Source organism: Plecotus auritus (assembly GCF_963455305.1).
Source record: "Plecotus auritus genome assembly, chromosome: 6".
NCBI classification, from domain to species: Eukaryota; Metazoa; Chordata; class Mammalia; order Chiroptera; family Vespertilionidae; genus Plecotus; species Plecotus auritus.
Genome location: NC_137773.1, coordinates 145,347,885 through 145,370,637, shown reverse-complemented (window position 1 = coordinate 145,370,637; position 22,753 = coordinate 145,347,885). Strand labels below are relative to the sequence as shown.

The window sequence follows — 22,753 nt, the reverse complement described above, 5'->3', positions numbered from 1 at the left end:
TGATTCAATGATGAGAACTTCTCTCTCCCTCTAATAAGAAAATCATATCTAATGAGGAGGAAACTATGGAACCATTTCCTAGGACCCAAAAGCACTTTTTAAATGAAGATGCTTTCTGTAAAATGATAAGAAAACTGAATATTCAAGTTTTTTTAACTAAGCAAAGAGCTTTTGTTTAGCTGGTTGATTAACAGAGTTGAAGGTCCTCAGGAAGAGGAGACATAACCACACCCTTCTCTGTACTTAGCTGCCAGATTCCCTTTTGAATGTTTCAGAACTTATCTTTACTGACCTAAATGGCAGCCAGTTATTTGCATAGATGTCTAAGTGTGAAACTTGTTTAAGAAAGTTGTGGAATGCCATAAAATTTGATAAGGGTAGGAGATACTCATAGTTCATTAATTGCATTTATGACTTATCATAAATTGATATGTTGAGATGTTAACTCAAAATGAACATTTAAAAATTCTTTTCCTGACTCTCTGGGTTTTCCAAACCATAAAATCCCAGCAGTCTTCGTTTCTGCAATGGGCAATTATAATTTGTGACTTTCCTTCTGAAGAAGTTTATAGTACATTTCAACAAAATTAAAAGTGCTTCCACTACTTTTTAGATCTAAACACAATGCAGAGCTTGTTAAAGAGTTCCTTCTTGTTACTATTATACTGCCTGATTCGAGCTATATTTGAATGTTTTAATGTAGCGCTAAACCAGGCAGCTCTAAACATGCATCTCTACCCCTTCTGGTGTGGTCTGTGTGGTCAGGTGGAGGTCGTGGGTGGAAGGCTGACTCTGTGTGATGGTAGGAGAGGAAGACAGGTTGCCAGGGCAAGAAGCTTCTGAGGGTACCTGTTATGCCCAGATTTCGTGATTCCCAAAGACCATGAGGGAGCCGAGTCCGATGCAAAAGCAAAGAGCCTTTTAATCGAGCTAGCTCGAGCTCAGTCCCACACACACACACACACCGGCGCAGCGGTGAGGTGGAGAGAGAGAGAGAGTCAGCCCCCAAACGCGCTGATTTATAGGGGGCCTGGGAGAGGTAGGAGGGGTGAGGTAGTGTGGTCTCTGCTGATTGGTCGGGATCAGGTTGCACATGGGGCAGGGTGCGGCTTACCTTCCCCTTGCATTTCTATTGGCTAATCCAAAAGTGTGGGTTGGGCTCTTGAAGAGGTTCTAGGGCAGGAACCTGACTCCACGAGGTGGAGGACATAGAACAAAAGGAACATGGAGTCTCCCCGCCCTTTCAGTACCCATCACACCTCTCCACACAGCCTCTCTCCCATCTGCCGACTGGATTCCTCTACACCAGGAAATAAGTTTTTATTCTGCAATTAGAGAAGGCAGTGATTTAAATTATTCATTAATTGAAAATTGTGATGAAGTTAGGGGAGAAAGAATTCAACACTTAATTTGTATAAATTCCAAATAAGGTAGATTGCTACTGAATGTTGTATCCTTCCAAAATTCAAATGTTAAAACTTAACCCACAATGTGATGTTATTAGGAGTTGGGGCCTTTGGGGGTTATTAGATCATGAGAACAGAGCCCTCATGAATGGGATTAGTGCCTTTGTAAAAAGGATCCCAGAGAGCTCCTTCCCCCACTCAACAACGGGAGGACACAGTGCGAAGGTAGCCATTTATGAACCAGTAAGCAGGCCCTCCTCACCAGATACCAAATCTGCCAACACTCTGATCTTGGGCTTTTAGCTCCAGAACTGTGAAAAATAAATTTCTGTTGTTTATATGGTATTTTGGTACAACATACATGCATGGTCTTTTTCTAGTCCCCACAAGCCTACGAGGTCAGCAGTATTCATATTCTCATTTTACAGACAAGGACCCCAAAGCTTAGAAATATTCAGCAACTCTCTCCAGGTCCCAGGGCAAGTAAAGAAAGAGTAGGGATTTGCTCTTAACCACCATGCTCAGACCCTGAGAAATGGTATAGGAAATAGCAAATGCAAACTGATCCTGTCCAGGCTGGGTGTGCAAGTTCTGAGAAGGTACAAGATGAGTCGTTGTGGGGCTGATGGGGAGGGCTCTCTCAATCACCAGTACCAACATTCTGTGTCTGCTTCCATACTCATGACGCCCCATTAAGAAATGCTTTTCGTGCATTTTTATTTGAATGTCATTCAAAGTTGCAACCATGGAGGTCACTGATTACTTTGTTTGCCTAGCCCAGTGGTCAGCAAACTCATTAGTCAACAGAGCCAAATATCAACAGTACGACGATTGAAATTTCTTTTGAGAGCCAAATTTTTTAAACTTAAACTTCTTCTAACGCCACTTCTTCAAAATAGACTCGCCCAGGCCGTGGTATTTTGTGGAAGAGCCACACTCAAGGGGTCAAAGAGCCGCATGTGGCTCTCGAGCCGCAGTTTGCCGACCACGGGCCTAACCTGGGTCTCCTGAAAAAACAGCTTCCTCACCCACCTAGGTGCACTGGAAGGCCTCCTCCCTGACCCACAAAAGGGAAAGTAATAAGGTAAGGTGGAATTCTTTCTTTTCTCTTGGTTTCACCATTGAAATCCAAAACTGAGATGGGAAAGACAATAAATTTCCCCACGTTCTCAGTTCAGGAAGTCTCAGCAGTGGGGGCAGCATTCCCCACTGGGCCTTCAGTTCCAGAGTTCCACTACTCACCTCACCCTTGCCACTTCCACCCACCCCCAGTCAGTGGAAGAAGAGAAATGAATGCAACGTGTGGGGTCCTCAGCTTTGGGACATACACAGTGATCACAGAGAGAGGCCAATCTGTCCCCAGATTTTGAATTTATCTCCTGTGCTGAGACTGGGGAAGAGGAAGGATTTTACTCTACCTTGCTAACTTCTTTCAGCTGGTCTAATTGTTAAATCTACATGAGACAAATTAACAAGAGAAAATAACCAAGTTTAATTACATACATGCTTATGGGAACCCCACATCCATGAATGGAGACCCCATATGCATGAGAGGTTCAGAGACAGAAAGGTAAAATGAGTTATATAGGGGTTGGCAAAAGTAGGTTTACAGCTGCATGTACATGAAACAGAGTGTTCTTGTATTATTATTTATTAATTACTGTATTATTTTCCATTCAAACAACTGTAAACCTACTTTTGCCCACCACTGTGTATGACATGCTGAGCTAAACATGAGGGAAGGCACTTGAGGTTTCAGAAGGGAGGAAGGTTATTCACAGGATGATAAGAAGAGCAGATGTTCGGTAATTAGAAGTTTCCCCTGCCCTATAGGTAGGTCATAAAAAGTTATTTCTTGTAATTATTTTTATTATGGGCAAGGCCTCCAATTTAAAATCTTTAAGGGAGAGGTAAAAGTTTAATCTGTCCTGGCTGGTGTGATTAAGTGATTAGAGAGTCAGCCTGTGGAACAAAGGGTCTCAGGTTTGATTCCTGGTCAAGGGCACATACCTAGATTTCAGGTTCCATCCCAGTCCCCGGTCAGGGCTCAAGCAGGAGGCAACCAATCTCTCTCTCTCTCTCTCTCTCTCTCTCTCTCTCTCTCTCTCTCTCTCTCTCCTTTCTGTCTCTCTCTCTCCCCCCTTACCTCCCTCCCTCTCTCCCTTCCACTTTCTCTAAAAATCAATGGAAAAAATATCCTCAAGTGAAGATTAACAAACTAAAAAAATTAATAAATTTAATCTGAGCATGCAGGGTCTCAATTGCTTTCAGCTCAAAATAATCCACATGCCAAAGTAGCACATCTTGGGGAGGCCTGCTCTGAACCCCTTCAAGACCAAGGGAGGAGACTCCATTAGGAGTGACCAAAGCTGCAGACCTCTACAGGAAGAGGCTATGAAGTGGGCAGCCTGGGCAGGGTCTCAGGGTTGGTTTCAGAAACCATCAGGTGAAGCCAGGTCTCCAACACCAGGGAGTTGTACAGAGAGGTGATCCCTCGGGCCCTCAAAAGGACTCAGTGATGCACCCCCAAGAAAGCCTGCATTTGGGTGTTCTCCATACAGAAGTCCTAACAGCAGTTGTGTTGATGAACAAACCAGCATTGACCAACAGAGAGGCCTGCAGTCTTCCTGCCAAGTGAGGAGACAGGTGCCCTCTCATGCCCCACCAGAGAAGCCAGATTAGAACAGAAAAGAAGAGGGGGTTATTGTTAGAGGCAATGTTGGACCTTGGTTCTTGAGATCTGCCAAAAAATAATTCAGAACCAAGAACTCTAGTGCAAGGGAAAGTTTATTTAGCATGCAAAGCTTAAGTACACTTGAGGAGAAGATTCAAGCAGGCTGCTCAGAGAGCTGCCCTGGCCTTTTAGAAAGTCACAGAGTCAGAAGAAGTGAGCCAGCTAGGCTACATGGATTCAAAAAACAAGTTATAGAGGCAAAAGAAGGGCGCTTAAAGAGAAGTTCAAGAAGTTAGCCCAGGATGAGTTGCCACTGTCTGCTGCTCCCTAGTTGCAAATTTCATCTGAACCCTTAGAGATTAGGAGAAAGAAAGCAGATACATGCCTGAAGAAAGAAGGCAGGGGCATGCTCCAGGGAGAGTGAGCACTGGGTCCTTTGTCTTAAGGGTTTTTATCTGTTTTCTAAAGGTGGGAATTTTAGGGAGGTCTCAGGAGAGGATCTCAGCAGAATATTCATCAGTTTTCCAAGTGTGTCCTTTCATAGGCTGATGCATCAAAATGAACATATAGGTTCAGATCGAGGTCTCTACTGATTGGTTGGTGCTAGGGTAGTGGGTCATTGGTCATTACACTGGTCCTGATGTCAGCCATGGTGTCACTTACCTGGTTTTGCTGCTTTTCTGGGGCTGGATCTGAAACACAAGTGAGGCCTAGATGTTCTCCCTAGTTTGACCAAAACTTTGTCTCTGTGATCAGACCTGAGGCTTTGTTCCTAAGATTATTTGATGCTGATCAGAACCTCATTGTCCTGAGGGCTTAATGCTTAAGGGAGTGGCTGTGCAAGGGAGAAGGAGGCAGGTGAGTCAGGGTGCTGCCTGAGGCCAGTTTGAATCAGCTATTGTCTCAGTTTCCCCATTCCATTTGCCAAGGGATTTTCCTATCTTCTTATTATCCTGACCTCGGTACGATAGCTGATGACACTGCTCTGAGAGGAAAGGGGAGTTTAGAATCAGACATGAATTTGCATTTTTTAAGTGAACAGGACTGAGTCTTTAATACTGAAGTGAGATACTTCTAATATGTAGAAGTAGCTGAAAAGTTGTATAATCTAGTTCAGATGTTGATGAGGGGACAGCTAATGACACCTGCAAAGAAGGAGAGGTCAAGATAGTACAGCCTGAGGGCAGCTATTATAAAAAGTAATTTTTACATTTCAATAGTTGAGATACTGTGATGTCCACTTCACATCCACTAGGATGATTACAATTAAAAAAATCATAATAAGTGTTGACAAGGATGTGGACAAATCGGAACCCTCATTCATTATTGGTGGGAATGTAAATGGGATAGCCACTTTGGAAAACAGTGTGGAAGTTCGTCAAAAAGTTAAACATACAGTTACCATTTCACACACAAACTTCACTCCTAGGTGTATTATGCCCAAAAGAATGAAAACATGTCCACAAAAAAACTTGAATGCAAATATTCATAGTATTATTACTCATAATAGCTAAAAAGTGAAAAACACCCAAATGTCCCTTAACAGATGGATAAATTTGATAGATCCATAAAATGGAATATTACTCAATCGTTAAAAGGAATGACATACTGGTGCTACAACATGGGTGAAACTTGAAAACTTTACGCTAAGTGCAAGAAGCCAGCCACAACAGATCGCATATTATATCATTCCATTTATAGAAAATGTCCAGAATGTGTACATCAGTAAAGATCGAAAGTACACTATTGGTTCCCTAGAGCTAGAGGAGTTGGAAGGTAACAGCTACAGGATGCAGGGTTTCTTTTCAGGGTGATGAAATGTTCTAAAAATGATAGAGGTGGTGGTTGAACAACTCTGTAAGAACTATTGGCTCCTACACTATAAATAGGTAAATGATGTGGTGTGTCAATTTTGTCTCAATAAAGCTGTTACCAGAAAGAAAACCAAAAAAATGGTGACATAATAGGAGACAACAACCAGACAAAAACAGAAGCAGTTCTGCAGATAGACAGCTCTGGCCTAGAATTGTGCCTGCTCCCCATGCAGAGTGCCCTGACCATGTGGACAGCACGGCCCTGGAGGTGTACCCTCAGGGCTGTGGACACCTGTCTCGGAAACTAAGATGTAGAAGATGAGAGCTTTCTCCTCCATCCCACTGGGTTTCTTCAGCAAGTTAGCTGCTCTCTCTGAGCCTCAGCTCTATTACCTACATTCCACTCTCAATGTGCAACCAGCATGATCAAGCTTGTCAGACATGCAGAATCTCAGGTCGTGCCCCAGAACTACTGAACCAGAATCTGTGTTCTGTTAAAGTCTAGCAAGCACTGGCTTACACTGTGGAAGTTAACAACACCTTCTTCAAGAGGATTTTGTGAGGATCTTTATTAACAGTAATTACTTCCATTTACCTGACACTCTCTATGTGCCAGATACTGAGATAATATAGAGAGTGCCTAGTTTATTGCCTGCACATAGTAGGTGTTCAACGTGTGGCAGTTATTTCTTAAAAGAGCCTCGCTGGGGAGGAGGAAAGAGCCCAAGTCTTGGAATCCATTCTTCATACTTACTCTGTCCTTCTGTTGAAACCTTGGGCACCTCAACTTGCTCTTCTGAAAGCTGGCCTTACCTCACTCAGTAGGTGGTTGTGAAGATTAAGCAAGAAAACATGTCACCTCATACCTAGCAGCCCAGAGGAGTCCAGCAGATGTTCAGTCATTTCCTCCTCTCCCTACAACAGATGGCACAGCATGTCATTGCAGAAGTGACCCAACCATCTTAAATCTTACTCGGTCCCACCTCTTTCTATTATCCATTCATGTATCCACAGAGCAAATTCCTCCTGTGCGCCTACTATATGCCAGATACTGTGCTTGGAGCACAGACACTGCAGCTGTGATCCCTGAGGCTCATGAAACCCTGTCTGGCCTTGAAGAGAGAATAAAACAGACCTGTTTATCCACCTGCTTTGAGAGCTGTAGAAACAAAGCCCATTTCCTCTCAGCAGCCATCTGAAACAATTAGTCTCAACTCCCAACCCTAATGTGCTTCCACACTGTGAAAAAGCACTTTTTCAAGGGGGGCAGGAGACATAAATTAGTATAATTATGCAATTAAAATGCATTTTCCTTCCACTTATTTAAATTTCTCTTCTTTACATCTTGAGAAAATGCATCCTTCCTCAGAGGAATTTAAGGAGATTCAAAGAGGCTGTTGAGATGATGCAAGAAATGCCCCAAACAGAAAACACAAATACCCTTCCCTGCAGGCCAGGAGGAGCCACCCTCCCTGTGATGCCTGTCCATGTCTACAAAAGGCTCAGCCCTCCAGGGCTCCACAGAGGCCCTTGGGCAGAATTTCCCCAGATCCGATCACTGCCCTCTCTGTAAACACTCATTTGTTCATTCATTCACTCAACAGTTTTTGGTTTTTTGTGTGTTTTTCTTTGGGGCGGGGGGGGGGGGGGGGGTTGGGGGGTTCTGCACCTCCTCCATGCCTGGCACTAGGAATATGAATAAGACATAGTACTCACCTTCAAGGGGACTGTCCAGGAGGAAGGCAGCCATGCCAAAAGGAGTAGGACCCAGGGCCACCAGTGCTGTGACAGATGGGTGCACAGAGAAGGGGCTCCACCAACCTGGGCATGTTGGGGGGCAGAGGGTGCTGGGCAGAATGGGCCTCCTGTAGGTGATCCTTGAGCTGAGTCCCCAAGAATGAGAAGGCATTAACCAGACTGGAGGAGAGAGAAGGGGTCCTCTAGGGTGGGTTGTCAGCGTGAACAGCAGGGACAAGGGCATGGAGTGTGGGAGTGCACAGTGCTCTTTGAGAAGATTAGCAGACAGGGAGTGAGACAAAGGGCAACAGAAGCAGGGACTCAAACTCACCAGACCAGAAGGGTCTAAAGCGTGAGGACTTTGTCCTGAGAGCCTTAGGAAATTAAGGTGAGCCTCCAGGTAGCAGAGGCTGAGAATACAGAAACCCAGAAATCACAAGATGAAGGCAGACCCAGGCAAGGACACAGCAGTGAGTCCACGACCTCCTGGAGAAAGCCTTGATGGGTATCCTGAGTTACTGATTTTGGGTCGCCATCTGCTGGCACGATTTCTTCAATGCAGCCGGTTCTAACAATGTTCAAAGAGAGAATGAGTTTATTTTAAAAACAGGAACAGGCACAGGGAACTTCCTTGACCAAATTAGTGTAACACTTATTATAGAAAGAACATTATTAGAGTTTCATTCAAAATTCAAAGAAAAGAACATCATATGAGAGCCATGGGTTCAAATCCCAGCTCTGCCACTTACTATGTGGAAAATCACTTTACTTCTCTTAGCTTTGTTTTTAACATCCGTAAAGATAATATCTAACTCACTGTTGTTGACAGGAATAAAAGATACCAAGTGTGTAAAGAGAAATCCAACAGGTATTATGTTAGGGTGGTGGAAAACCAGCATGTGACATATGGCCACCTCCTCCACCTGCTGCTGCTGCTCCTCCTCCTCATCCTCTTCCTCCTCCTCCTCCTTCTTCTGCTCCTCCTCATCCTCATCCTCCTTATCCTCCTCAACCTCCACCTCCTCCTCCTCCCACCTCCTTCAATTCTTACTCCTCCACCTCCACCCCCACCTCATCCTCACCATCCTCTACTTCCACATTCTCCTCTCCACCTCTTCCACCTCCTCCTCATACATAATATGTGATTCCATGTATATAAAATTGAAGCACAGAGAAAACCACTCTGTGGTAACAGAAGTGAGAACAGTGGTTACCTTTGGGGCGGGTACTGGCAGAAGAGTACAGGACAGAAGCTGCTGGGGAGCCGAATAGGTGTGTGAACTTGGCAACAATTCATGGAGCTATTTACTTAATTTTGACTGGCATAAACCAAGAGAAATAAGTGCCATATCCGCCAAAAGATTTTACAAGAATGTGCATGGTGGCTTTATTCATAATAGTTCCATATTAGAAACAATCCAAATGTCCTTCAATTAAAAAAAATAGATAAACTAAGGTATGTTCACACAATGGAATACTACACAGCAATAAGAAACAGCATACTATGGCTATATCTATCTACATTACAGATTCATGGTTGAATCTCACAGACATTATGTTAAGTGAAAAAAGGCAGACACAAAGAGTACATCATATATACAATCAGGCCCTGCATAACAACATTTTGGTCAATGAGAGACCACATATATGAATATGCTCCCATCTATATATATATAACGCACACTGACCAACAGGGGGCAGACGCTCAATGCAGGAGCGGAAACTACAGGCATGGAGTCATGGAACAGACTGATGAATCTCAGAGAGACGGGGGAGGGGAGAGGGTGGGAAAAGATTAACCAAAGATTTTATATGCATACTAGAGGCCCAGTGCATGGATTCGTGTACCGGTGGGGTCCCTCGGCCTGGCCTGCGGGAATCAGGCCAAAACTGGCAATCTGACAACCCACAAGGGGTCCCAGATTGTGAGAGGGCACAGGCCAGGCCGAGGGACCCCACCAGTGCATAAATCCGTGCACCAGGTCTCCAGTAAGATTATAAAGGAGTTAAAAATTTCCTATCATGTAATGATGTCATAGCTGTTACAATGTCATTGGAAAACACATTATTCCTGTGTTTGTGGAAATGCTGGTATAAACAAACCTACTGTACTGCCAGGCATATAAAACTATAGAAAATAAAATTACAACCGTGGCTGGTGTGGCTCAGTTGGTTGAGTGTCCTCCCATGTACCAAAAGATTGCGGATTCAATTCCCTGAGAGAATCAACCCCCAATAGGGGGCATGCATGAGGCAGCTGATGGATGTTTCTCTCTCACATGCATGTTTCTCTCTCTCCCTCTCCTTTTCTCTCTCTCTAAAAATCAATAAACTATCCTTTTAAAAAAGTATATATGTGCTGCCTATTATAGAAATACAGCACATGAAGTATAGCACATAAAATTATGAACAGTACGTAGTATTTGATAATGATAATAAATTACTACATTACTGGTTTACGTATTTACCATACTATACTTTTTATCATTGTTTTAGAGTGTACTCCTTCGACCTATATAAGAAAAAAACGTTTGCTGTAAAACAGTATGCAGTGTTTCACCAGGAGCAGCCTCATACAATTTTACCAACTCTCTTGATTGTATCACTTTACCTTGTGTTTGATTTAATCTCATGTTTTGTATAGTAACATGCTGTACAGGTTTGTAGCCTATGATCAATAGACTATACCATATAGCCTCATACGCAAATAGTAGCCTATGCTATCTCAGTTTGTGAAAGAATACTCCATAATGTTCACCCAAAGACGAAATTGCCTAACAACACATTTCTCAGAAGTATTCCTGTGAAGAAATGCATGGCTGTATTGACATTTATATGAAGTTTAAAACAAGCAAAGCTGATCTATGGTGATAGAGGTTAGAACAGTGCTTTCCTTTTGGGGTAAGAAGCTTGGGGGGAAGCACAAGGGAATCCTTTGAAATAATGGAAATATTTTATATTTTGAGATAGGTGGTGGTTACGTGTGATTACATGTGCAAAAATGCATCAAAATTTTATTTGTTCATGTTACTTTAAGTAAGTTAGCCCTCAATTAAAGTTTTTTGCATGGAAGAGAAAAGATCCAGAAAAAGATAATTCCTATACATTAAAAATTAATGGAATACTATGCTGCTGTAAAAAGGAAGGAACTCCTACCATTTGCAACAGCATGGGTGGACCTGGAGAGCATTATGCTAAGCGAAATAAGTCAGTCAGAGAAAGATAAATATCACATTATCTCATTCATTTGTGGAATATAATGAACAACATAAACTGATGAACAAAAACAGATCCAGAGCCAGAGAAGCATCAATCAGACCGCCAAACCTCAGAGGGAAGGTAGGAGAGGGTGGGGGTAAGGGGAGAGATCAACCAAAGAACTTGTATGCATGCATATAAGCCTAACCAATGGACACAGACACCAGGGGGGTGAGGCCATGAGCGGGGGTGGGAGGGACAAGGAGGGTATAAGGACACATATGTAATACCTTAATCAATAAATAAAAAATACCTTATATTCACACACAAAAAAAATTAAATGGAAATGTTAAATTTAGCAATGTCGTAAAAAAGCATGGATTCTTATATATTTAAAAAATCCAATACAAAAGGAAAATAAAATATTAAAAAAGTATTAAAAATATTAGATTTCCAACTTTTTCTACCCTCTTGATCAATTTAAATACCATTAAAACTGTATCTTCTTTGTAAATATGAAAGAAATTGCCCATGAATCACTCTGAGTACAATGTCTTTTAATGGATTTATGTCTTGACAACTTTTCCAGTGTCTTCTTATTGCCATTGCTCTGCATACACCTGCTTCATTTTGAATTAATTTTGGTGTCTTCGTTTTTAGAATACTGTTTATTTTAGTTTTTAAAAATGAGCAGAGATGGATTTACTATCCTCTGTATTGTCTTGATTAGATTAAGTAATCAAGACAATACAGAGGATAGTGCATTCATCTCTACTCATTTTTATTGAATTTATTGGGGTGACACTGGTTAACAAAATTATATAGGTGTCAAGTGCACAGTTCTATAACACAGCATCTGTACACTGTATTGTCTGTTCACCACCCCAAGTCAAGTCTCATCCATCAACATTTATCCCCTCTATATTTCCTGATAACTATGCAAGGTTTTGTACACAGGAGCATGTTTGACTGGTAAGGCTGAGTGGAGAACAAAAGCATTATTGCCAGAAATGCCAGGCTAGAACCATTTTCTTAGACATGCAGAACAGTTTAAAATATTGTCATGGGACTAGGGAATTTTATGCTAGCATGAATTCACAGATTTTCAGTCAAAATTTTTTTTCAGGATTTACTGTTGATACTGTCACTTCACATGGGTTCCCAAGTGTTAGGCTGTGGATTATCTCTCTCTACAGTGAACTGCTTCTGTCCCTGCAATGGAAACCCAGGTCTCCAGTCTTCGTTCCAGCTTCAGAACAGCGGTGAAAGGAATTGGTGATGTTGATAAGATACTACTCTGTATTGGTTTTACACTGTTAATAGCTGAATAATTTAACAAGTTTATCAGTCCCACTTGTCTAACAAATGTATTAAAAACCAGAACTGTGGATCCAAGGGTTCCAAAGTAAATAGGGCAAGTATTGTTGGCTCTAATATTTTCCTTCTTAGAATAAACCAGAGTTCAAAGAAGCTACAGAATTAAGGGGTGCGCTTTTCACGTGTAATTCAGTTCAACAAACATTTAGTGTTAAAATTCCTTTAACTTCCTTCTTGATACAGTGAGTCCTTTATAGCAGAGAGAGGGTGGGCCCAAACATTGAAGTTTCCCCAGTTGAAATTTTCAGAGGTTATCCATGGGGCTAGAGGGTTGGGGAAATCTCACCTCTGATTCCAAGGTTTTCCTTCCTGTACTGACTTTTCTTCAGACTAGCTAAGAACATCCCAAGAAGAGTATTGTAAAATAAAGAAAATCCTATATAATAAAGAAGTAACATGCAAATTGACCCTCACACCCTCACAAGATGGCTGCCTACAACCAGGCCAGCAAGGGGGTTAGTGAGGGACAACCAAACAATTGAACAAGCAGGCTGTGTGGGTCGACCAGGCCAGCAGGGGGGGTCAGTGAGGGACAACCAAACAACTGACTGCTGACTTCTGTGCATGTCTCATCAGTTCCCACACAGGGCTCAGGATTCCTTCTTAAAACAGTAAAATAAAAGAAAAAAAATCTTAAGGTAAAATAGTAACTTTACAGTGGAGAAAACTGTTGGATATCACCTTAATCTAATAATTAATATCACAAATCATCATCAGTTGACATATGATGTTACACGGTGAGGTGCAAACAATACTTTATAGTACTCCTACAAAAAAAGTGCATAACTGGCCCAACTGGCATGGCTCAGTGCTTAAGCATCGACCTATGAACCAGGTCATGTTTCAATACCCGGTCAGGGCACATGCCTGGGATACAGGCTCAATCCCCAGTGGGGGGTTATGCAGGAAGCAGCTGATCAATGATTCTCTCTCATCATTGATGTGTCTGTCTCTCTCTCTCTCTCTCTCTCCCTCTCCTTTCCTCTCTGAAATTGAAAAAATATGTATTTTTTTAAAGTGCATAATGGAAGCCTACCCATGAGGAAACATAGGACAAATTCAACATGAGAGACATCTACAAAATAACTATTCTATAGTCTCCAAAATGTAAATGTTATGAAAGACCAAGGAATCTCTAAGGGACTATTTCAGATTAAAGGAAATCTAAGACAATAATAACTAAATACAGCCTGAATTCAGTTATGGGCCAGAAAAAAAATAATGTTATAGAAGACATTATTGGGACAACTAGCAAAAGTGGAATGTGAACTGTGCCCAACAGTCTAATAGTTAGATAAATATTAAATTTCTTGAATTATTAAATTCCCTCTGGTTATGTAAGAGAGGGCCCTTATTCTTAAGAAACAAATACTAAGTACTGAGGTTGGAAGGGGCATGATATCTGAAACTTACTCTCAAATGATTCAAAGGGGAAAAGATTTAAAAAGAGAGAAAGAAGAGAGAGAAACTAAGATGGCGGCATAGGTAAGCACCTAAACTGCTGCCTCGCACAACAATTTCAAAACTACAACTAAAAGACAGAACGGACACCATCCAGAACCACAGGAAAGCTGGCTGAGTGAAAATTCTACAACTAGAAGGAAAGAGAAAAGCTCACAGAGGATTGGAGGTACGGCAAAGGGTCTTTGTGCGCGCAGAGAGGAAGGGCGGCTGAGAGCCTGGCTGACTTTCTCTGGCGGAAGGGGGAAGGAAGCCCCCGACCACACTGAACCCCAGTTCTGACTGCACTGAACCCCAGTCCCGGACAAAACCCCATGGACCCAGACTCATACAGGGAGAGTCTGGACTGTCAGGTAGAGAGAAAGGCACCCAGAGACTCGGAGACCCGGGGGAGACCCGGGGGTCTGGAGGCGTGCACGCCAGTGTGCACAAAGGCTGTGGAGGTTGCCACAGGCTTTCCCTAGCAGAAGGGAGTTGGAAGGTCCTGACTGCACTGAACCCCAGTTCTGACTGCACTGAACCCCAGTTCCAGGCGAGCCCCTGGGGACCCACACTCTTACGGGGTGGGGGGAATCTGCACTCTCGGGTGGAGACTCGGGAGCCGGGGAAGGCAGAGGTCTGAAGGCGCGCGCACGCTCAAGGGCAAGGCTGACTGGAAGCCAAGACTGTCTGCTTCACCCTGAGACTCCACCCCATCCAAGCTGAGCAAAGAGGCTATTGCAATTTGGCAAGTCTAATCCTATAAGGCTGTCTCCAGCACCGAACTTCTCCCAGCATAGACACAGCTGATCCTTACAGCCAACTGGCCTGGAGATCAATTCCTCCCAGTGATACCAACAACAATCAAGACTTAACTACAACAAGGCTGTACACACAGTCCACAAAGGGGTGCACCAAGAGTGTCCACCTCAGGTTAACTGAGGAGGCCGACACACTGGACCATATAGGAAACCTAGCACACAAATCTACCCTACCAACTCAGGGAAGCAGTGAAAATGCGGCGTCAAAGAAACAGATCACAAATGAAAGAAATGGAGGAAAACAAATGACTGGATATAGAATTCAAAACCACGGTTATAAGGCTTTTCAAGAATATCCTAGAAAAGGCCGATAAATATAACGAGACCCTCGAAGATATGAAAAAGGACCAACTAGAAATTAAACATACACTGACTGAAATAAAAAATATTATACAGAGACCCAATAACAGACTAGAGGAACACAAGTAATCAAGTCAATGAATTGAAATACAAAGAAGCAAAAAACACTCAACCAAAAAAGCAAAAAGAAAAAAAAATCCAAAAAGTTGAAGATAGTGTAAGAAGCCTCTGGGACAACTTCAAGCGTACCAACATCAGAATTATGGGGGTGCCAGAAGAAGAGAGAGAGCAAGATACTGAAAACCTATTTGAAGAAATAATGACCGAAAACTTCCCCCACCTGGTGAAAGAAATAGACTTACAAGTCCAGGAAGTGCAGAGAACCCCAAACCAAAGGAATCCAAAGAGGACCACACCAAGCACATCATAATTAAAATGCCAAGAGCAAAAGACAAAGAGAGAATATTAAAAGCAGCAAGAGAAAAACAGTTAATTACCTACAAGGGAGCACCCATACGATTGTCAGCTGATTTCTCAACAGAAACTATGCAGGCCAGACGGGAGTGGCAAGAAATTTTCAAAGTGATGAATAGCAAGAACCTACAACCAAGATTACTCTACCCAGCAAAGCTATCATTCAGAATTGAAGGGCAGATAAAGAGCTTCACAGATAAGAAAAAGCTAAAGGAGTTCATCACCACCAAACCAGTATTATATGAAATGCTGAAAGGTATTCTTAAAGAAGAGGAAGAAGAAAAAAGTAAACATAAAAATTATGAACAACAAATACATATCTATCAACAAGCGAACCTAAAAATCAAGTGAATTAAAAACCTGAGGAACAGAATAATCTGGTGAATATAATAGAATCAGGGGCATAGAAAGGGAGTGGACTGATAATTCTCAGGGGGAAAGGGGTATGGGGGCGTTCAGGAAGAGACTGGACAAAAATCATACACCTATGGATGAGGACAGTGGGGGGAGGTAAGGGCAGAAGGTGGGGTGGAAACCAGGTGGAGGGGAGCTATGGGGGGATAAAGGAGAAACAATTGTAATAATCTGAATAAAAATTTATTTAAAAATAAAAATAAAAAAATTAAATTAAATAAAAATAAAAAAATAAAAAGAGAGAAAGACCTTTTCCAACTTGGGCCCAGCATAATGGCTCCTGCAAAGAAGGGTGGCGAGAAGAAGAAGGGCCGTTCTGCCATCAACGAGGTAGTGACCTGAGAATACACCATGGACGTTCACAAGCACATTCATGAAGCGGGTTTCAAGAAGCGTGGCCCCTCGGGCACTCAAAGAGATCCAGAAATTTGCCAGGAAGGAGATGGGAACTCCAGATGTGCGCATAGACACCAGGTTGAACAAAGCTGTCTGGGCCAAAGGAATAGGAATGTCCATAGTGTATCTGGGTGCAGTTGTCCAGAAAACATAATGAGGATGAAGATTCACTAAACAAGCTCTATGTGTTGGTCACCTATGTACCTTTTACCACTTCCAAAAATCAACAGTTAATATGGATGAGAACTAACTGCTGATTGTCAAATAAAGTTATAAAACTGCAAGAACAAGTCCTGGCCAGTGTGGCTCTCTGAAATAAAAAATATGTATCTTAAAATTATTTAGAGTAAAGGTGAGTTCTACCAAACTTACAAGGAACAGTTATTTTAAACTCCCCACCTTTATTCTTTGAAATTATTGTAATTGATATCAAAAGCATAGATAGATAAGATAATCAAGGACCCATCGCACTCATTCACATACATACAAAAATCATAAACTAAATATTGGCAACCTGAATCTAGCAATTTATAAAAAAGATAATATATTCATTACCAAATTGAGTTTATCCTAGGAATTCAAAGTATCTATATATATATAAAATCCTAATATGCAAATAGATGGAACAGCGGAACAACCAAACAACCAAACAACTAGTCATTATGACGTGCGCTGACCACCACGGGGCACGCGCGGAACATGGCAGGCACCCACAGCAGGCGGCAGAGCGTGGCACATGGCAAGCATCGGCCGTGGCAGGATGGTGGAGCAGGTCAGCGGGGGCACCAGACCAAGACAGGGTGCTGATAGCTGTCATTGGGGCAAGCTTCTAGTGTTTACTGAAAATTCTTTGCTCCCGTGCGCTGCAGTCCCACTGGGCGCTCACACCTGCTGCCAGCACTGGCCCTGCTCACACCTACTGCCGACCCGGCGCCTGCCCCAATCACTTGGCGCCATCACAGGTGCGAGAGGTGGCTGCTGACCCCGATCACACCTGCTACTGGTGCCGGCAGCAGATGTGAGCGGGGCTGGCGCCATCAGTGTATGGGAGCGGTAGTGGCAGGAGCGGGGCTGCCTGCAGACAGGGGACCAGGGGACCACAACAGGAAGGGCTGGGCAGGGGGCAGAGGATGGGCTGAGACCCGCCCCTGTGCCCACCACAGCCTTGCAGCCTGCAGTTCCTTTCAAGGTGCAAAAATTTGTGCACTGGACCCCTAGTATTTAATGTTAAAACCCTCAAATCTATAGCCAGTTATTCAGAAGTGAGGGTGGGCCTGGAAACACCCTAGCCTGTGGTTGGTGTTTGAAGTGGGGGTCAGTCTGTGGAGCACTGTACTCTTTTTTTTTTGGAGCACAGTACTCTTACCGTATGAAGTCTGGCCTAACTCTGGGTAGCTAGTGTCAGAAGTCATTGCAGCAATGAACAGATAAACCGAAACCTAAAAATAAATTGTCATATAATAAAAAGAAAGGAAAAAATAAGGGGGGGGGGGGGGGAGAGATGCTCTGGAGTAATACAGAAACTAGAGTTCTCTAAGTGTGCCTTGTTCTGTGGTATTAAAAACAAGACAACAGCCCTGGTTGGCTTGGCTCAGTGGTTACAGCACTGGCCTGAGAACCAAAGGGTCTCGGGTTCAATTCCCATTCAAAGGCACGTATCTGGGTTGCAGGCTCAATCCCTGACTGCTTGCAGAAGGCAACCAGTTGATGTGTCACTCTCACATCAATGTTTCTCTCTGTGTGTCTCTCCCCCTCCTTTCCACTCTCTCTAAAAATCAATGAAAAAATATCCTCGGGTGAGGATTAACCTAAATAATAATAATAACAATAAGAATTTCTCTACTGTTACCACTTCTCAACAACATTAGTTCAAGAACCTAATCCTATATAATAAAGAGGTAATATGCAAATTAATTGTCACTCCAACACACAAGATGGCTGCCCCCATGTGGTCAAAGATGGCCAGCAGGGGAGGGCATTTGGGGGCAATCAGGCCTGCAGGGAAGGGCAGTTAGGGGTGACCAGGCTGGCAACGAGGGCAGTTAGGGGTGACTGGGCCAGCAGGGGAGGGCAGTTGGGGGCAACCAGGCCTGCAGGGGAGGGCAGTTAGGGGTGAGCAAGGCTGGCAAGGGAAAGCAGTTTGGGGTAACCAGGCCAGCAGGGGAGGGCAGTTAGGGGCAACCAGGCCGACAGGGGAGGGGAGTTGGGGGCGACCAGGCCTGCAGGGGAGGGCAGTTAGGGGTGACCAGGCTGGCAACGAGGGCAGTTAGGGGTGACCAGGCCAGCAGGGGAGGGAAGTTATGGGTGACTAGGCTGGCAGGGGATGGCAGTTAGGGGCAATTGGGCCAGCAGGCAAGCAGTTAGGCGTCGATCAGGCTGGCAGGGGAGTGGTTAGGGGGTGATCAGGCTGGCAGACAGAAGCAGTTGGGGCATTCAGGCAGGCAGGCAGGCAGGCGAGCGGTTGGGAGCCAGCAGTCCTGGATTGTGAGAGGGAAGTCCAACATCCCTCGAGGGGTCCCAGATTGGAGAGGGTGCAGGCTGGGCTGAGGGACACACACACACACACACACACACACACACACCTGTGCACGAATTTCGTGCACTGGGCCTCTAGTCAGTATAATAAGTCAAGAAAAAGAAATAAGAGAGATAACGATTGGAAAGAAAAAAATAGGAGTTAATTTTCTCAAATGAAATGATTGTGTACATAGAAATCTCAAAGCGACAATAAATAATTAGAATAATTCTCAGAATAACTAAGAGTTTAGCAAATTAATGATAAAGAAAACAGAATGGTATTTACCCTCAAAGGGTAGAGAGAGGATTCAATGGGAAAAGGACACAGGTAGCTTTCGAAAGCTCTGGCAATGTCCAATTTTTTATGATGGATGGTGGAGAAAAGATCATTTATTGTTTCACACGCCTTATAATATGTGTGTGTTTGTGTGATTTTGTTCATATGAAATATTACATAATAAATAATTAAAAGCAAATAAAATAAAATAAAAATAAAAGCAAGTAAAATTAATTTATTTCCTATTTCTGGAATTTCTAAAGTATAAAACATATGGCCACATCTGTTGGGGATGTCATAGAGATAATTCTTTCTTTGACTGAGAAAATCATAACTTGCTCTTGAATGTCATCTGTCATTTTCAAAAGTCTTCTAACAACCATTATATTGCCAGATTGTTGCCATGTTGTAGTGTAAACTTGGAGTTGCCAAATATGCAGATATTTATCAAAGAGCTAGAAATAAAAACATTTTAATGAATGAAACTATTTTGAGACACTGTAGGCATCAACACTGTGAAGGCCACACAAAGGACATCTAGCTGTATAGACTGCCAGTTTATGACCTCTGTTCTAGACTCACAGTCCTATAGAAGCAGCCTTCGACCCTGAGTGAGTAGGTCATTCCCTTTTAGAAGAGGCCTGAGTTCTCCAGTACACCCCACTACTCCTCAATCTCACATCCTGCTGGCTTCATTCTTCTACATTTCCTGTTGGGCCCAGCAGGTGGCTGAGTTTGTGACCCCCTCTGCCAGAATCTGACAATGAGAAGAATCTGACTGTATTTCTCTTGATTGACCATCAGAGGGCAGGCATGGAAAAGAAGAGGAGAAAACCACAGCTTTTGCTACCACGGGTGCTTTCCAGGAAAGGAATCCCGGGATTAACTATGAAAATCATTTTACTTGTTTATCTGAATTTAGAAGTATTCTTCCAACATAAGGTATGAGGATGGCAATGTTCATGTCTTGCTAGAGCTGATCAAAATGCATCATGCTCTGTCAACCGTGATTGCCTTGTGCTGGTTAAAGAAAGTACATTCTAACCTGGCTAGGAGTTCCACCCCCTCTCCCTGGGACTTTCTAACCTGGGTGGGAGTCAACCTTCGAATGCAGTCCATGTTCATTCAAGAATTTCCTATTATCATGGAAAGATTAACAACCTTGTTGCCCAAACAATAGAGTCTCATCCCAGCTTTCATAGCCTGCTTCCCCATGCCTGTAATCCCTCCTTCCCCGTGTAATTTTTGTCTTACCCTATATAAGCAGCTGGTTTATCAGGGGCTGCAGAGTAGATTTTTGTGGATGACCTGCTGCTCTCCCATACTGCCAGCTGTACTGCAATAAACGCTCACATATGATTCAACCCTGTCTCTGCTGAATTGGCTCACTAGTGATAGGCAGCACAGACCCATTGGTTGTCTGCTTCATGCTGACATGACATGATAAATATACCTTCATAACTACCTGTCTAGCCAGGTTTAAATTTAGAATCCTATGCCTAATATGGCCACATAGAAGAAGCCATCCCTGGCCCTCTATCCCTGGCCACCCCTTCTCTTCTCACCCCCACACACATAAGCCCTAGCCCATGCTTCCAAGCTCCATCACATCCTATGCAAACAACTGTCCCTTGGCCATCCCTTGGGCCCAGGCTTGAGCACATTGATAGTGTTGTCTTGTCACCAGAAAGGGGACCCAGCCTGGAATGGGTCTGCCTCTGGCCAGCCTGCAGTGTGTGGGTTCTTGATTTGGTGTTGGAAAGATTTCACAGAGTCCAGGAGATTTTGAGGGTATATTTATTAAAGCTGGGGACAGTGAAACAAGGAAGGGCTTAGGATAGAAGAAGCAATGGGAAAGAGACTAGATGGAGCTGTTTTGGCTCACTGAGAAGTCAAAGAAAAGTTCAGGGGATCAGCCCTGGATGAGCTGCATCTGCCCATTGCTCCCCTGTTGCAAGTCTCATGGGTTCCCTTAGAGTATAGGAGATGCACACCTGAGAGTGAAGAAGAGGAGGAAGGAAAAGGCACAGGAATGCTCCTTCATTTTGGGGGTACTTAAAGGCTGGGAGTTTAGGGAAGGTCTTAGGGGAAGATCTCAATAGAATATTCATCAGCTTTATGCTGATGACCTAAAATGAGATTTATTCCCTTAACTTCATCCATCCTTGGGAGTGGTTGTGTGGTAGGCAGTTAGACAGACATGGGCAGAGAAGGATGATCAGCCAGGTACGAAAGGTCACCAGGGCAGAAAGCCCTGGGTGCCTAGCATGGGCAAAACTGAAAAAACAAGGACCTCCCCCCAAGATAATCATTCCTTCCCTAGCATATCGCTGGTCACGCGGTTAGGACTCTCCCCTGACCTTCCTCCTGGCATGTTGCTAGTCATGTGGTAGACCTCCTTGGAGGAGGAACAAGGGGCTGAAGAGTGGCCTAATTCAACTCCCATGCAGGCCCTTGCACAACACTCCCTTAAGCATTAACCCCTAGGAATAGGAATAACATCTAGGCCTCAGTTATGTTTCAGCTCCAGGCCCAGAGGAGCAGTAAAACCAGACAAGCAACGCCATAGCAAGCTGCATTGACTAAAGACCCCTTGGCCTGATACCAACCAATCAGTGGAGACCACAATCCTGAAAGGACACATCTGAAAAGCTGATGATTTTTTTTTTTTTTTAGATCCTCCCCTAAGACAGCCCCTAAACCCCAAACCTTTAAAAGACCTTAGGATGGAGGCTCCAGCAGCTCTCCCCCTGAGAGCTCTCCTGCCCCTCCTCTCTCCTAAGCTCCAAGGGCCCTTCTTCTGCCTCTGTAACATTTCCTGAGCCCATTTCTTCCACAGCTCTTATTCTAGCTCTGTGACTTCCTAAATAAACTTTCTCTTACAGTTTGAGTCTTAGATCTGAATTCTTTCTTGGCCAGAACTCAAGTACCGAGGTTGCTGAATCAAGGTCTGGTCTGACTTCACCGGTCTAACACCTAGTATCATTATCACCGCCAACAGCTGGAGAAAATGATACCAATTGGATTTTTGCTATCTTGCCCAGTAGGGTCATTTAAGCCGTGGTTGGCAAACTGCGTCTCACGAGCCACATGTGGCTCTTTGGCCCCTTGAGTGTGGCTCTTCCACAAAATACCACGGCCCGGGCAAGTCTATTTTGAAGAAGTGGCGTTAGAAGAAGTTTAAAAAATTTGGCTCTCAAGAGAAATTTCAATCATTGTACTGTCGATATTTGGATCTGTTGACTAATGAGTTTGCAGACCACTGATTTAAGCTATTTACCCTCTGGTTGGGGAGGAGAAGTGTAAACCATTTACTCCAAGTATTCCTGGTTAGGGAAGATAGGATTTTGTGATTTACTAGATGGCTGTAAACTGCATAGCCGTTTAACTACCTATCTCAGTTTCCCTATTCCACCTGTCCTGGCTTACTAGCCTGTCTCAGTCTGGGCACTGGAGAATGTGCCCAGGGAAGAGGCCACACCAACATAAAAGTGGACTTGAGGGAATTATGGGGTCTGAAGCGTGGAGAAAGAGGTTAGTCTCCAAGTGCTTGTGTCTCCATTGCCCTGTGGATTCTTTATCCATTGACGTCAAAGCTAGACCAGGACCAAACGGAGCCTTTTAAAGCACAGGACTCAGGGCAGGGAGCCTTGTGTCCCAGGCCTCAGAGCAATTATTGCACAGAAGTCCCTCCTGCTGTCAGGGTCTCCTGATGACTTTGGTGTTAACGTCCCTACCTACTTGGACAGGGCTCCTAAAATTTCTATTACTCAGGCAGAGTACTGAATACCTACAATTTACTGGGACTGAGCTTTACGGCAAAGGAATGAAAGTGATAGGGGAAGACTTATAGAGCACCTGAATTAATCTGAAAAATAATCATATTAATTGTAAATCCTAGGATACAT

At 43.6% G+C, this 22,753-nt stretch overlaps 1 pseudogene across 1 annotated transcript; it reads left to right on the top strand.

Annotated features, from left to right (window-relative positions):
• The first annotated feature begins 15,928 nt into the window (after positions 1–15,928).
• Positions 15,929–16,308, top strand: LOC308251847 (large ribosomal subunit protein eL31-like; annotated as a pseudogene). The gene has a single exon. The product of its transcript is annotated as a large ribosomal subunit protein eL31-like (transcript).
• The last annotated feature ends 6,445 nt before the right edge of the window (positions 16,309–22,753 follow it).